Genomic DNA, 17,746 nt, shown 5'->3' with positions numbered 1-17,746 from the left:
TGATTTTATCACTATGCGCACCAGCCTATTTGCATTTCTGGCAAATGAAATATATTCCTTTTTAAACTGTTGATACTTTGTGTTTTGACACACTTCTGCTTAAGCATTCTTTCAGCTGATATTAACCACAGCCTAACCAGGGCAGGTGAAACTATAGAGACCTACTTTGTTGAAAAGCACAGTTTTGGATCAGAGATGTGTAGGTTTTATTTTACTTTTTATTTTTATGATTGGATTGCTAAATTGAATAAATTATATAAAGAATATATTGTATAAATAATAAATGTTGTCATAAATTTATAAACACCACTCACTGCAACAGATATCTTTGCTGCACATAACTTTTCCCATACTTTGGATTATTTCCGAAAGATAAAGTCATAAAAGTGGAAAACCTGGTTAAGAGGAATTAATATGTTTATGGTTCAGAATGCAAACTGCCTTCCAAACTGTATTAATTTCCATTTCCATTAGCAGTGCATTCATCTTAGCTGTCTGCATTTGAACTCTTTGCTTGCTAATTTAATAAGCAAAATATACATCTCATTTTATTGCTTTATTCCTTTGATTGTAAGGTAATCATTTTTCTGTAGGTATGTTAATTAGTATTTATTTATTTATTTTTTTGGTAAATTGTCTATTAGTGATATTTGATCTTTTATCTCATGAGGTAACACTCTTTCTATGTAAATGGGATAGCTTTATTCAGTGTTTACAGATATTTCCCAAGGCATCTAGTACTGACATTCTGGGACCCTATAAGGACAGTCTTTTTGCTGACCTGTCCACCACTCAGAGAGACAGTGTAGCTAAGGGCATGGACTGAGGGAGTGAGTCTGCCTGGGTTTCAAGCCAGATTCTGCTACCTTCTAGCTGCACATCTTTGGACAAGTTACTTTGCTTGCAGGGCTTCAGGCTCCTAAACTTTAAATAGGCATGGTAATAATAGCCTCTGCACTCCATAGTTGTATCAATTCAGTGTCAGTCCCTGTAGCACCTGGCACATAGCAAGCACTCAATAAATGTGAGCTGCTCGCCATCCTTTAGAACGCAGGCTCCGGGAGAGCAGCGCCTTCAGTCTGGTTTGCTGCTATGTCAGGTACTCAGCAGAATCCCCAGTGGGTGTTCCTTAAATGCCTAGTCCTAGAAACATTATTGAGAGCAGTAATAGGACCACCCAAGTGTCTGCAATTGGCACTTTTCTTTTTCCCGGGCAGTTTGAGATAGAGATGTGGGTCAGTCTGTACATAGGAGAAAGTGGTACAGTTTACCTCAGCCTCCTTAACACAGGGAAACAGGAGCTTCTCAGGAGTCTGTGAAGAATGGCCAGAAACTGCCATCTGGGTCAGGACCTTCCAACTGCCCACGCTGTTTCTCTTTCCTCCCAGTCGCTTTCGGAGATTGGCCCTGCCCCAGGTGCGTGCTGGGCTGTCTTTGAGAGGAAGCAAATGCAGTGCCTCTGGCCCAGATCCCAGTGCTAGCTCCCGTTCAGAATTTAACCTGAACAGCAATTGACTGCAACCTTTGGGGCCTGTTCTCCATTTATCTTTGCCCGAGGAACTCTCTATAGCAGTTTTGGACAGGTTTATTGAGGTCTAGTTTATAAACAGCGAACTTCAGCCTTTTCCGGGTGCACTTTGAACAATGTGGCCGTATCACAATCAGTACAGAACATTCCTGTCACTCCAGATAGTCCCCTCATGTCCCTTTACCATTAGTCCCCTCCTCTTGTCCCCTGCCTTGGCAACCACTGACCTGAAATATGCCTGCATAGTTTTGCCCTTTCCCAAGTGTCATGTAAGTGGTGTCATACAGTACTCAGTCTTTTGTGTCTGGCTTCTTTCACTCAGCATAATGCTTTTGAGATTCATCCACATTGTTGCATGTATGAGTATTTCCTCCCTTTTTATTTCATTTTCTTTTAATCTTTTTTTAAAAAATATTTATTTATTTATTTGGCTGTGCCAGGTCTTAGATGTGGCACGCGGGATCTTTAGTTGCGGCATGTGAACTCTTAGTTGTGGCACGCATGTGGGGTCTAGTTCCCTGACCAGGGATCGAACCCCAGGACCCCTGCATTGGGAGCACGGAGTCTTAGCCACTGGACCACCAGGGGAGTCACCTCCCTTTTTATTTCTGGGTGTATACTTTTCTGAGCAATTTAAAAATTACCCTGTGAGAGTAAATGACTGACTCTTCCTGACTGTTTTTACAGAGACTCCATGAGTGTCAGAATGACCGTGAGGTATAAGCAAAGAACTTTTATAACTCAGAAAATCTAAATAACGGGAGGATATCGTGGATGTGTAACTTGTGAACACATATCACAGTGTTTCTGAATTACACAGATTTTTTTTCCTTTGTGTTATTTTCCATTTTTCCTTTGTGTTCCTTTCGATTGTGTTAAGAAATAAAAGTTTAAAAACTATTTGGTCGGGACTTCCCTGGTGACACAGTGGTTAAGAATCCACCTGCCAACGCAGGGGACATGGGTTCGAGCCCTGGTCCGGGAAGATCCCACATGCCGTGGAGCAACTAAGCCTGTGGGCCACAACTACTGAGCCTGCGTCTAGAGCCCGTGAGCCACAACTACTGAAGCCCGCATGCCTAGAGCCCGTGTTCCGCAACAAGAGAAGCCACCGCAATGAGAAGCCTGTGCACTGCAACGAAGAGTAGCCCCCACTCGCCACAACTAGAGAAAGCCCACGCGTAGCAATGAAGACCCAGGGCAGCCAAAAATAAATAAATAAATTTATTAAAAAACAAAAACAAAAAACCTATTTGGTCCCAGTAGAAAATTACATATAAATTTTAAAAGTGCTTCATAAAAATAAAGTGTTGCAATACTACATAAAAATTTCTAGTTTACTAATTTAAGGAGACTCCTTCCTACGTGAGCAAAGGATAGATAGGTTTATTTACTCATCTCCTTTGGGACTGCGAAAGAGCAAGGATCAATTTAACATAAGAAAAAGTCATTCAGCTAAGTAAATCAGAATATGTGAACTGTCTCATTAATCTTCACAACATCTGTGTTGTATGAGGGAAATATTATCAATATTTATAGTTTTAAAGTGGAGTCATTGACAGAGGTTAAATGTCTTACTCAAAGTTCCATGATCTTTTTCTCACCTTGGAGTTTTGGAGGGCAGAGACTCATTTTATTCATTTTGCGGCCTCATTTGTGGCTTCATTTGTGCGTTTACCTTGCATGGAGAAGATGCTCAATATATCAGATTGGCTGAGTGAGGAAGCAGAGTAGCCTGGGAGTAAAGACTATACGTCTTAGAACAGGAGCCTGTTTTTGGCAAGTAAAGTTATTGGAACCTAGATATGCCCATTCATTAAAGTATCCTCTGTGGATGCTTTTTCTCTGCAACAGCAGAGTTGAGTACTTGCATTGGGGACTGTCTGGCCCCAGAACCTAAAACATGTACTGTTTGGTCCTTTATAGAAAAAGTTTGCCAATCCCTGCCCTACAGTCATACTGTCCAGGTTCAAATCTCAGTTCTTCCACTTACTGTGTGATGCTGCGCAAACTGCTTGATTACTCTAAGCTGGAGTCTCTTCCTCTGCAAACTAGGGATCATAGGAGTAGCTACCTTGGAGGCATTAAAACTGCCATCTGGGTCAGGACATTACAACTGCCTAAGTTGTTTCTCTTTCCTCCCAGGACTGACATTAAATAGAACTTTGGCCGATTATTTCCAGATTGTAAACTATCTACTAGATTTTAAACTCCTTGATAGGTAGAGCCTTGAATTCCTCATCTTGGTTGGCCCCCAGTGTAAAGGCACAGTACTGTGGACATGGCGGGCTTCAATAAACTTGTCTCAAATGCGAAATTGTATTCGATGAGCTGTACGTGAATAATGTATTTGTAAGTATCAGTCTTGGCTTTCAACTACTTACTTGTTTCAAAGGACAGTATGAAATAGCAAGAAATGTGAAGGTAAAATTTGAATGATCCTAAAAATCCAACAACAGATGAACAGATAAGTAAATTAAGAAATGGAGTAGTCAGCAAGCAAATAAAATGATGATAGTGAAGACAGTTTAGTAATATGGAAAAATGCTTATTATAAAACATTAGCTTTAAATATTGAAAAAAGTGGGAATACAGAATTGCATGTCACCTATAATTAAAACTTTTTTTTTAAGGCAGAGCAAAGGCCTTCGAGTACCAGTTTTCAAACTTGAACTGTAAATCTTGCAGTGCTAAGGCCCCATACTCAGAAATTCTTATGTAATAAGTGTATGAGAGTGCCCTGGAATCTGCCTATTTGACAGGCACCTGACGTGATTCTGGTGTGAACAGTCCATCCACCAGACTTTTTTTTTTTTTAATAAATTTATTTATTTTTGGCTGCGTTGGGTCTTCGTTGCTGCGCGCAGGCTTTGTCTAGTTGCAGCGAGCAGGGGCTACTCTTCGTTGCAGTGCGCGGGCTTCTCACTGTGGTGGCCTCTCTTGTTGCGGAGCATGGGCTCTAGGCGCGTGGGCTTCAGTAGTTGTGGCACATGGGCTTAGTTGCTCCGTGGCATGTGGGATCTTCCCAGACCAGGGCTCAAACCTGTGTCCCCTGCACTGGCAGGCAGATTCTTAACTACTGCGCCACCAGGGAAGCCCCACCAGACTTGAAAAACACTATCTTAAAAGAACTAAACCAAGATAGTTTAGTGGGATTGTGGATAATTTTTTAATGCCTTGATTTTTCTTTTGTGGTGGCTTTTACAGTGAAAAATGGAATTTAAAATTTACTTTATACAATTTATTAAATTAGTAACACCTTTATATTTTAATTTTTTTAAGTAAGCCATGTTGTTTCCATAGAGCTATTTAAAAAAACCACGCCAATCTACATTGTACTGATGCAATCGCCTCAGTTGTTAAGGGAAAATAGAAATATGTAGGACAGCGTGTATTATATCTAATTTTTGTGTTAAGAAAAAAGAAAGGGAAAAAGAGTTGAGGACATACATATGTATAGTATATATACAGAGAATCCCTGGAAAGACATAGAAGAAGCTGAAACCATCCTTACCCACCCTCCTTGAGATCAACGGGATTCAGGAACACAGAAACAGAAAGACTTTGGATCCCTCTCATACTACTGCAGTGGTGTGGATAATTAGTCACAAAACCAGCCTGAGAGCCTAACAACCATTTATCACATGGTTTCTATAGGGAAAAGACCATCAGCATTTTCACAACTGGCTTTACAAGCCAACATATAAAACCAACATATAAAACAGAGACTGACTTTACAAACCAATATATAAAATCATATTTTGGGGGGTTAAAGACTACCTATGTTAATGCCACAAAAAGAGGCATTACTGAAACGAGTAAGATTCATCAGGGGCTGGAGTGTGGGTGGATCACTGGAAGTCTATTCCCACTGCTAGAGAGCAAACAAATGGGGAGAAAGTTTCTTTGTAGCTAAATCAGGGAAGATTCTCTACTGTATTCTCAAATCCCATCAAAGGAGACCAAAGCTGAGTTGAGTCAAAAAGTACTTTACAAGATAAAACGAGGTGAAAAGAGATGGGAAAATGAAAATAGGAGAATTGGAAATTCTGGAGAGCCACCAAGAGGGTTATACACTTGAGAATTGTTGTCTTAGAATTATGTCTAAAGTATAAATCATTTTTATCATCTGATCAAGAACCATGGCTGCTTAGCATTAGCTTAAGTAGTAGTACGTACTGTACTCTCAAAAGGCTTGTTGGCCGTCTTTCTCAAACCTCTTCCTTCCATACCTGGTGAACAGGTGAACAAGTTCGTGATCCCATGCTAAGTCTATCCTCTCATGCCTGAACCCTAGAATTTCCTTTAAGAACATAGGAAATAAACAGCCATTTATTCTCCAACCAAATAGCAGAGAGATTTCAGTTTATTCCTTAAGATGTGCTTTTGAACAGTTGCCTCTGAGAAGTTACAAATAAAGAAACAGATTAGTTTACTCATCTGTAATTCAAACAACCAGCAGAGGTATTTATCTGGTGAGCTACTTTACTTCAAAGAATTGAATGCGTTCAGTCTGTGATGCTCAGGTTGTGTTTGTACTTGCTTTACCAACACAGAGGACGCTTCGTCACTTGGCTTGCCACTCCCTGCCTATCACATGCGTTCTGGTTTGAGTGGGGTAATACTTCCTGGTAGAATCCAGTTAGCCCTGAAGATTGCAAGCTCTTTGCTGGGGGGTATGCGTGTGCTGTGGCTCTGTTGGAAATGGTGACCATGAATCACAGTGGTAGTGGGAATGTTAAATGGAAGGTTCAGAGAAAAGCAAATGTTTTTCTCTGCTGCTCATTGAAAGTAAGGGAGGCTTAGAGTTGAGACTCATCCTAGATATTTGTGAGATGCAAGGACACTGATTTGTCCAAGAGATAATTTGTGCTGGGGGATGGTAGATGTTAGGTAATAAAAATAGCTTGGGTAGGTTAAGCGGGGCCAGGTTTTTAGGTGAGGGGGTCTTGAATGCCAGACTCAGCTAGAAATTTATTCTGAAATAAATAACGGGGAGTCATTGCATGTTTTGTAGAAAGGGAGTAACTTAATGCAAGCAGAATTTCCTGAATTAATATGACAGTAATGTTTAGGGCATAACAGAGGCAGACTAACTGAATAATGGGATATTGAGCAAGTCAGGCGTGACTAGATGAGAGCCTGGATTAACAGAGAAAACAGATTAAAGAGGCATCAAGGAAAGAAACAAACAAGATTAAAAAAAAAAACAAAACTAACCAGGCATGGAGAATGATGGAAATGAAAAAGTAAAATGACAGGTGTTAGTCTTAGAAAAACTGTGTAATATTTGCTTTGCTTTGAAGATTTATCAGTAGAAGGGAAAAAGAGTATGTAGAAGGTTAAAAGCAATCAGGAAGACAGTTTTCAAGGAACCTAAAGAAACAGACAAATTCAAGCAGTGATGTCCAGTTGGCAACATCACATATTAAGGGCTGTCGATGGGAGGGTGGTGAGTGTCGAGACAAATGTGAATTGAGCACAGACTTGTTTGGGACTCAGAGGTCATTGGTGACTTTCAGAAGTACAATTTGAGTAGAACAGTGAGATCAGGAGTGATTTGGGGGAGGGGGGTAAGGAGAGAACAATGCTGAGACAAATAAAAGATATAGACCACTTGCCTCTGAAGTTTAACAGTGAAAGGGAAACTATTAACTCATGACCATTAATAGTAGCAGCGACCTTACAGGTCACCCAAACTTGTAGTTTAGCTGAGTGTTTTCTGTGCAGAGGAATAGTAGAAAATTATAAGATCAGGGAAGGGGAATGGGTGGATTTCAATCCTTGAGCCTGACTCTTGTGGATAGGACATCTGTGAAGATGTTTCCATGTGCTAATGGCTTTAGATGGTTCCCTTTTATATCTCCAACCACACAGCTTTAGGGGTATCTTTTGTACCTGCGCATTCCCAGAAGTTCTGTTGGATAAGAGGCTGGGAAAGCGAGAGATGAAGGAGCAGAATTTCTGTTTTCCTCCTGCTAGTGCATGGAGATGGAGGAGAGAGGGAAGGAGGTCATTTATATCAATTTTTTTGAACTGCACAATGTAATTTCACATCCAGCCAAGACTGGAATATGGCTCTCCTGGCCTGAAGTCCAGATCATTTCTACTGCACCCTGCTGTCAGGTTGGGGGCCTTACAGGAGGAAAAGGAGGATAGTATCACTACCCAGGTCCTGCTGTCTGCTAAGAGTCACCAAAACTGGTGTCACCGCTTTTCTTGCCAATTGCTATTGAGAATGGGCTGAAAATACACTGCTCGAAGTTGTGTCTGTCTGCAAAGCTGAAGCCACCCAGACAGAAACCTAATTCTACCTGGCCAGACCCAGCATCACGGTTACCAGTCTAGGCAGAAACCTTCCAAGAAATTCAGCGCAGTTTCCCTGTTACAATCTGTTCTCAAGTGGCCGGTCACAGGCATCATGACTTGCAGAAGTAAACGAATCCTGGAGATGTGGTCCTGACACCCAGTCTTCCTGACTGCTGGACCAAGAGCTTGAAATACAGGGAACTGATTCTTAGCACTTGTTTTTTGGAGGCGGACCACACAGCCAGCAGGGGCTGTGAAACATCCTACACATGGCCATGGCAAATGGAAAATGTCCACATTTCAGTTTATTCAAAGGACTTTACCTGGAGATACATACTCTGGGTCCATTGAAGGATCACAGTCAGGCCCTAGGGTATGGTACCGAATATATATGGCCTCATTATTATTCCTGATTTTGTTCTTGTGTCTGGAAAACACCCAGATGTAGTCATTCTTGAATTGCAAACAAACTGTTAACATTTCAAGTGTTCTGCAAAGTTCCTCCTGAGGATGTGAGAAAGGAAATGAATAGAGATGGGGAGGGGGTTCAAACCTAAGTGTTCAACGTGGGACGAAAGATGAGTTCTAAATTGCTGCCTACACAGTACAGGGGCTTCCATGAAGCTGGTTCGGCGGAGCCAAACTCTTGCTGGGAGGCATGTACAGTAACAAAGACCCCAGTCTTTAGTTGCCTTACCTCTTCCTTAAAGCCAGGAAAGGGTTACCTGCTTGATAAAAAGAGTGGAGATTGGCAGAAGGATGGGCACCATGTGAAGGCAGTGGTAGAGGTGGTAGAGGTGGTAGTTGTAGATGGCAGTAGGTGATGATGGGGAGGGTGATGGTGGTGGACCTGAGTGTTGCGTGTAGCCCACACTTGGATGTATGTGCTAGGTGCCCTTTTGTAGTTTCGCCCAAATGTCCATGCCTTCAACTCCTTTTTCTTTGGGAATTACACCTCCCTGGCCTCCATTCTCCAGGGATGACTCCCTGGCACCCATTTTTACACAATGTTTAACTCTGACTCTCAGGTTATAGTAAATTATACTGACCCCAGTTGGGCCCAATCAGAGTCCAATTTGAATTGGAATTAAGAGATTTTAACCTTAATCTGGGCTGTACTGTTAAAAAGAAGAGATCTAAAAAATGTGGCATGACCCATCTTCTGCCTGCCTTAGAGAGTACCAAAAATGACCTGTAGAGAGAAAAACAAATCGTAGATACAAGGAGAGAAGCAGATACAAGAAATGGTCTGTAGGTCCAAGTTTTAAACTTTTTTTCTGCAGCCAATCTGTACACTTATCCCAAAAGTTCTGTGTAAATATGTAAGTATAATTATAATAGATTATATTTATAATAACTATAATTTTTCGCTCAAGCTTGCCTAAGTCAGTTTCTGTTACATGCAATAAATGAATCCTGACAAATACAATATGATACTGTATTATGTTAAGATTCCTCACTCCACTTTTATTCTGAAATCTTATAAAGTAGCCAAAGATGTCCTCCAAGATTATTAATATTAAATTGCCGTCAATGTTTTATCCTTTTAAGGGTTTGTACACCCTAAGAAAAGGAAACGGAAGACAAGTATCATCTCAAGTATTTCCTTTTTGAGGAAGCATTTCCAATTCAGCCTGAGTTAGGGGCCATAACTGTGGGTTTCCATGGCATAGAATTGCCAGATAAAATGCAGGAGACGCCAATATTGCATCAGATATACCTACACCAAAAATTATTTATTGTTTATCTGAAGTTCAAATTTAATGGGGCATCCTGTATTTTCCTGGCAACCCTAGATCCATGCAGAGCGATCCAGAATCAAGATTTGTGCATGAGAAATTACCAGAAATTAAGTGTTGCTGGAGCATAAATTTTATAGAGTTGGAGTCATTTAGGGAGTAGTGAGGGACAAAGCTATAGAGGAGGGCAGAGGCCAAGTCATAAAGGACCTTTTATCATGATACTTACAACACGGTGGTAATTACTTGATGATTTTTCTGTTTCTCTCAGCTAGGGCAAGATGTGCCTCTTCCCTCTTTCCCAACTCTCTAGCACAGCGGTTTCCAAGCTATAAATGAAGATTCACTTCCTTCAAACAAAAAAATGTTTGTTTATAAGTGTTGAATATATTGAATATCATAAAACATTCATGAAATTGAAATTTTTAAAGGGTGAGATAAAGATAAAATTTTTAAATTTTATTTTATTGATTAACATTTCAAAAAAATTCCCTTTGCTTTATGAGAGCACAGTAACTGAATATATATCATTATTTTTTGCTTTGTTTTTTTTTGGTTTAACACTGTGTGATATATTTGATGGTGTGGTTATGAGTTCATTTTATTTTGATAATTGAGTTTTAATAGCCAAAAAAGATAATTCATAAAGAGGTATTGATCCAAATAGAAGAATGACATCATTGGCTGCACTTAGTAAATCAAAATATATTTTTTTCAATCACATTCAACAACTATGCCAAGATTTTTGTTTCAATTCAGCTAATAATTGTTATTTTCCCATGCCATTCAATTATTCTTACAAATTATTATTAAGGTATTCCATTTTTATATTTCTAACAAAGAGTTAAAACTCATGAAAATTCATTTGGAAGATTTAGAAAATTCTGTTTCCAAGTTTTTAAAAGTGTGTAGATACGAAGGTCTTTACAAGCTACTCGTTCTTTGAGCATCAAGTATTCCGGTCTTCACATAGTCAAGTATTATTGCTAGCTATTGTCCTCGACTTTGGAGCTAGAACAGTGAACATACAACAGACAAAATTCCTGCCCTCATTCAGTGGGAGAGGGAGATGGACAATAACAGATAAACAATTGTAGTTAAAATATGTTAGATGGTGATAAACATTAAAGAGAAAAATAAAGCAATGAAGGGGGATGGGAAGTGTTGGGAGTAGTTGCTGTTTTAGATGGGGGCCAGGGAAGGCCTCATGGGAAAGTGATATTTCAGTCAAAATCTGCAGGAGGTGCAGGAAGGTATCTGGGGAAATAATACAGGCAAAGGGAGCGACCAGTGCAAAGGCCCTGAGGCAGCGTGTGCCTGGCTTCTTTGAGTCATAGCACCGTTGGGGCTGGAGTGGAGTAAGTAAAGAAGAGGGGAAGAAGAAATGCTGTCAGTGAGGTAATGGTATAATGGACCAATCACATAGGGGCTTGTAGGCCATTGTAGGGAATTTGACTTTTACTCTGAGACATATGAGAAACCATTAGATGGTTTTGAGCAGATGATTGTTAATAGAGTGACTCTGGCTGCTGGGGGCAATGGTGCAGTGAAGGAGCTGGGGGAGTATATGCAGGCAGATCAACGAGGAAGCTGCTGCTATAATCTGGGAGGGAGATGATGGTAGCTGGGACTAGCCTGGGAGCATCGTAGCTGATGAGAAGGTTGTGGTCTTGATGTATTTTAAAGGTATATCAGTTAGTTGTCGGACAAGAAAATTAGGCTCGGGACAATTCGTTGTGGGAAGTGTGAGAGAGAGTGTGAATCATCATTTAAGGATGATTCCTGAAGGTGATGACTTCCATCGTTTTCAGCAACAACAAAATCACCTGATGGAAAACTCTCCAAACACCCGTTTTCAAAGTATTCTTTTTAGAGTCAGTTTCCTTGAAAAGTAGTTATTTATCACTCATTATTAAAGCATCAACTTTATCAGAAAAGTAAATGACAACTAACTTATCAGCCTGAATGCTATTTAGAAAATCTGGAGGGGAAAAAAAGAATAAACATGTTCTTTTTTTTTTTTTCCCCACCAAAGAACATCTCTTCTGAAGCATACAGCTGACAGTTGCTTTCACTGAAGCAGTCAGGATATTTTAGAACATGTCTACTTGAAAAGAACAAATGTGAGTCAACTTAAAATTTGACAAGTCTTCTTGGTGCAGTGGTGTGAAATAACCAAGGAACCACTGTGTAGTATAAAAGATTTTCATGCTCAATCCCATGTTATGACAAGGTTTTACAATGATTCTACTAAATTAACCGTGCCATTGACATTCTGTCGCACTTGGTGCTTTTCCGGAGTCAACCTCTTTTATGTAATAGTTTGCCTCTGAATGATGCAACAAATGCCTTTCACAGCTGGTATTATCTTTTCCTGGACTCCTTTCTTCACTCCATCGATGTCACAGGCCCTCCATAAAACAGTTGTTTTTATTAAAGAAGTCATTTATTATTAGAACGTATATTTCTTCTGCTGTACTTCTTTCTTTAGTGGCTTACTAAAAAAGTAGTTCTTTATGAATTTCATTATTGAGACAGAAATATCTGTACTTCATCCAATAGTATGATAAATTTTGCATGTCAAGTAATTTTTAAATATTTATTTCCTCAGATCTCCACCAACATTTTCTTCACCTATTGACTAAGGAGTGAATTTGATTGATTGCCAATTTTTCATCTGTGCATTATTTAATTATCAGTAAATTATTAATACCATTGGTTGATTTTTGTGTATTATTTGAATCATTTTTTACAGAGACAGGGAGAACAAATATTTCACAGAGGATGTGTGGCTTGTTGTCTTTTGTTTGAAAATAATTATTACTGAGTGTTGTTTTGAGTATCATAGTGACTTAACGTCAGTGAAAAATAGATTTGTATTCACATTTTGTAGACTTAATTCTAAAATGTCTTGCTAATCACACTGGCTATACAGTATTGTTAGTTGCCCTTTTAAGGCACTTAGAATAAAGTTCACTCCTAATGATAGTGGATGTAAATCAATATTTCAAATACTCATATTGACAGCGTCACATCTTGGGGGCTGATGTCTCATCAAACGTCAGGTCAACGTTGTTTTCACCTCATAATGTTGTTGACAAAGAGCTCATATTCGAAATTCTGGAAGCTTTGCGACGTCCTTGTGTTTATTTTTGTTTTTCTCTATTTGTTTCTCTGTAAAGAATAAAAGCAAAACTCTTACAAGTAAAATAGACCTTGTGTCTTTGGGACCAACAGTAGGGGAGATGAGGAGACTTATTCTGTCTGAAATCAGTGTTGTAGGGAGAAGATTCTTAGGTCATAGAGTTGGGGTGAGAAGCTTTGGCTCTGCTTTTTGAGGACTGGCTAAAGGGTTAATCAGTGTTTATCTTTTTCAAAGAACCAACTTCTTGCCTTTGTTGATTTTTCTCTAGTTATGATTGTTTTCTATCTAGTTCATTTATTTCTGCTCTTATTGTTATTGCTTATTTCCTCTTTCTTCAGATTTATTTCTATGTTCTTTTTCTAATTCCTTGATATGGATATATAAATTATTGATTTCTGACCTTTTAAAATATAGCTTAGCTGCATTTCACTGCTTTTTATTTGTCATCATTTTATTATTACTTAAGTCAAATTTTTTTCTAATTACCCTTGTGATTTCTTCTTTGACCCATGCTATTTAGATGTGTACTGCTTAATTTCAAACATTTGAGAATTCTCTGGTTAACATTTTTGTGTTGATTTCTAGCTTAATTGAAAACGTACTGTAATATATGTCAATTTAACTTTGATGAAGGGGAACAAGTAGGGGGGGATGAACCTCTTACCCCTTCCTTACACCACAAACAAAAATTAATTTGAGATATATCATAGGCATAAACATAAAGCTAACACTGTAAAACTTCTTGAAAAAAAAAAAGTAGGTGAATATCTTTTAGGCTTTGATTTAGGCAAAGATTTCTTAAAGGATGCCAAAAGCACTAAATGTAAAGAAAAAAATGATAAGTTAGGATTCATCAGCATTAAAAGCTTCTGCTCATCAAAAGACTGTTAGAAATTGAAAAGGCAAACCACAGGCTGGGAGAAAATATAAGTAATACATATACCTGATGCAGACTGGCATCAGAATATCAAATGAGCTCCTATAAATCAGTAATTTAAAAGAAAACACAATTTGAAAAAAATGGACTAAAGACTTGAACAGACACTGCACAAAGAAGATATGCATATCAAAACCTCGCACTGGAATGGCACAAACTAAAAGTCTGCCAATACCAAATGTTGATGAGGCTGTGTAAGCTGGAACTCTCATGTGTTACTGATGGGAGTATAAAATGATACAGCTATTTTGGGAAAATGGCAGTTTCTTGTAAGGTTAAATATTCACCAACTCTGTAATCTAGCAGTTCTACTCCTAGGTATTTACCCAAGAGGAATGAAAATATATATTCACAGAAAGACTTGTATAAGAATATTTATAACAGCTTTACTCATAATAACCCTAAAATGGAAACAACCAAACATCCATCTATAAGGGAATATATTAAAAAGTTGTGGTATTTTCATACAATGGACAGTTTATTGCTTAGCAATAAAGGAGAGTGAACTCTTGAGACAGTCAACAGTGTAGATGAATCTCAGAGACAGCATGCTGAGTAAATAAAGCCAGACACAAAAGAGTACATACTACAGCCCATTTTTTATGAAGTTCAAGAACAGGCAAAACTAATCTGTGGTAATAGTAATGAGAACAGTGCTTGCATCTGGGATGTGGGGATCGACTAAAAGGCACCTGAGGGAACTTTCTGGAGTGATGGAAACGTTCCATATTTGTATTTTGTTGGTGATTAGACAGTTGAATTTCTCTATCAAAATGTATAAAATTGTACACTTAAAGCCATTCTATTTTACTGTATGTAAATTTTACTTCAATTTAAAAAATGATACTGTTTTTGCAATTTCCTGTGAATCTATATTACTTCTAAATAATAGGTTCAAAAGAGTACTCTGGTTTCCATTTGTTGAAATTTCTTGAAACTTTTATGATCTATGTGGTTAATTTCCATAAATGTTAATGTGTGTACCTTAAACACTACGTAATCAGTTGTTGAGTGCAGTATTCTAAATAAATTTACTAAGGTTGAGTTTGTTCATTGTGTTGTTCCAATCTTGTGTGTCCTTACTTTCTTTTTTGCTTGTTTTGTGAGTTACTGAGAGAAGTGTGTTAAAATATTTTATAATCTTTACAATTTTGAATATATTAATCATAGGTATTTTAAAGACCATATGCCATGACTTTATCTGGGTCACCTCTGGGTCTGTTTTCATTGTCTCTTTTTCTCTTAAGCCTATGTCCTGGTATGCCTAGTAATTGTTGATTGAATGCAGGACATTATGTATAACGAATCATAGAGACTGTGGATGATGGTGTCTTTCTCCAGGGGCTGGCTTTTGCTTCTGATAGGCAGTTAGAGCAAGGCAGACCTCTTTAATGAGGGACTGAACTGATTTGAGGCTCAGTTCCAGTATTTTTAAGGCCTTCATCCTAGGATGTAGCCCTTTAAGGGGTCCTAACTGAAAGCATGGGTTAGTTACCTGGGCTCTTCCTTTTTTGGTGGGCCCTGAAGTCTAATTTTCATTCCTCCAGCATCATGAAACTGTCAGATGCTCTGTTTAACTCCTCAGCCGCTTAGCTGCTGTCTTCTGCTTGGGTTACGTCGTTTATCAATGAGCGAACGCTTAGAGAGGCAGAATGTTGAGCTTGCTTCTCTGGACTTCCCTTCTCTTTGCAGTCTCCTCGGCCTTGTGAACCTGCCAAAAGCAGGCCTCTAAACAGCTGCTTTCTGCTTGGCTTCTCAGCAGTTTTGCCCTGTGCCTCTTAAAGATCAGTAGATTTCTTGAGAGGAAATGTAGTATGATGATTTGCCTCATTTTTATTTCCCTTCTCCCTAAGATCTTGTCCGTTCATGTCCTCTCAGGACATCCTCTCATGTCCTGGCTGCCATGGTAGCACTCCAGTACCTTCAAATAGGTTTTAAAAATAATTTTATCTAGCTTTTCTAGCTGTGTTCAGTGGAAGTTGGTCTGATACAAGCTCATCCCTCATAGCCATGACTGGGAATCCTTCTCTAAGCCCACACTGTGAACTCCTCAAAAGGGCCCAATAGCCATTGTCATCCTGACAATTGAAGTGATTTCTTCCTGTATCATTGCCCCAGAATGTTGTCTTCTTTTCCTGGGCTTTGCAAAGGGCATATTTGAATCTGGGGTTGTTTCCTGGACACTTCCCACCTCCTTTCCAGTTAAAATTTACAGTCATTACATCATGGTTTTCATTCCATGTGTTTAGAAGGGATAGTGTGTGCCCTACCCATGGGGAGCCCATTAACCTAGTTAACACAATGGTTGGTATTTGAATAAAAAGGTGCCTTATTACCTCTGGGGGAGGAATTAATCTAATGATTACTGCTTTCACTTCTCTGATAGGTTGACTTTGTGTCTTCTAGCTCCTTGAATTTTAGTTAAATTACCATGAAAAATAAATGCGAGAATTCTGTATATAGGAAGGATGGGAGCCTCAGTAGTCATGAATGTGATTCTTTCAGTCCCTTCAAAAGTGGGAACAGTTTATAATAAATGCTTTGAAGGCCCTAGAATAAATTTAGGCTAAGGAATGCAAATTTAATATTACTAAACCTAGGGACTTCCCTGGTGGTGCAGTGGTTAAGAATCCGCCTGCCATTGCAGGGGACACGGGTTCAAGCCCTGGTCCGGGAAGATCCCACATGCTGCAGAGCAACTAAGCCCGTGCGCCGTGACTACTGAGTCCGTGCTCTAGAGCCCACAAGCCACAACTACTGAGCCCGCGTGCCGCAACTGCTGAAGCCCGCGCACCTAGAGCCCATGCTCTGCAACAAGGGAAGCCACCACAATGAGAAGCCCGCACACTGCAGCAAAGAGTAGCCCCTGCTCACCGCAACTAGAGAAAGCCCGTGCGCAGCAACTAAGACCCAACGCAGCCAAATATAAATAATAAATAAATTCATTTAAAAATATATTACTAAACCTAATTGGAAACCTCAAAAACAAAAACAAAAACAAAAAACCTCTTCTGTAACGACTTCTGCCAAAGAATGGAAAAGAGATTTATTTTAAAGGTGTCCCCGGAGAGAACTGATGATATAAAGCTCTTTATGTTTTGTTTTTTTCTCGACAGTTCACAAGAGCAGTGATTCCCAGGATTTCTCAACAATGTACTCTACTTCCTGGCACACGTACCACTGAGGGTGAAGTCTCCTTTTTACAAGAAGCAAATTTTGGAGGAGAGCTCTCTAACAAGGAAAGGCCGTGTGGCTATTCAGAGAGGTAAGTCATTTGTTTAGAGGTTGCGGAAGGAAGTAGCTTACAAAGAAAATACTAAATAATATTTCATTTATTGTGAGTGGGACTCAAAATGGATAGTATGCATTTCACTAAATAGCAAGTTAAAAGATCCTTATCACTGATGATCTTCTAATTCTAGATTTAATTCCCAGTCTTTTTACTTACCAGCTGTGTAAACTTGGACAAATCATGTAAATTCTCAGAGCCCCAGTTCTTTCATCTATAAAAGAAAATTTCATATGAAAATGCTTTGCAAATGGGAGAGTGCAATATAAAAGTGTAATTGTTATTGTTTATTGTTAATTACTGTTATTGGTTGCTGTCTTAAAATTCTATGGAATAGTTGGTGGCCTTGTGTCTCATGGTGCGTTTGGACCGTAGAGCTTGGTACTGTGAATTTGGGGGCTTTGTCCTGAGTGCTGGGAGTGGAAGGCATTCCCCACCTGCCCCCCTGTAAGGACAACATCACACCATTCTTTTTGCTGCAGATATCTGTCACCTACTTTTTGAAAGTTGTGGGGGGGAAGGGTGGAAGTTAAGGACAAGATCAAAGGAGAGAAAATAACAACTACCTGTGTTAGTTGTTACAACAAGCATTGTATTAAGTATTGTTTGGTTTAATCCACATACCAAGCCTTGGAAGATGGGTGTTATTCCTATCATGACATTTTTCCTCAAGAGACAGGATTCCTTAGGGAATCACTTAAAAGGAGATAAAAACCGTTTTGGTTTATCGTGATTGGGGAGATATTATTGGATGGAGGGAATTTGAAGTTTTTAATTTTTTCTAATGTTTTTTGATGCA

At 39.1% G+C, this 17,746-nt stretch overlaps 1 protein-coding gene across 3 annotated transcripts in view; it reads left to right on the top strand.

Moving 5' to 3' along the window:
* The window catches only part of CRACD (capping protein inhibiting regulator of actin dynamics), a 384,229-nt gene that overhangs the window by 112,325 nt on the left and 254,158 nt on the right, over positions 1-17,746 (top strand). For 2 of the 3 annotated variants that reach the window (XM_082464423.1, XM_082464424.1), the window contains exon 2: positions 16,775-16,923. The gene's annotated coding sequence lies outside the window, so the exon portion shown is untranslated. Of the gene's footprint in view, positions 1-16,774; positions 16,924-17,746 lie in introns of those variants that run through there. The other variant, XM_082464425.1, reaches the window with a different exon arrangement.

This window comes from Balaenoptera physalus, assembly GCF_965194825.1.
Source record: "Balaenoptera physalus genome assembly, chromosome: 5".
Lineage (NCBI taxonomy): Eukaryota > Metazoa > Chordata > Mammalia > Artiodactyla > Balaenopteridae > Balaenoptera > Balaenoptera physalus.
The sequence above is the reverse complement of the archived record's forward strand: the minus strand, read 5'-3'. Positions and strand labels throughout refer to the sequence as shown.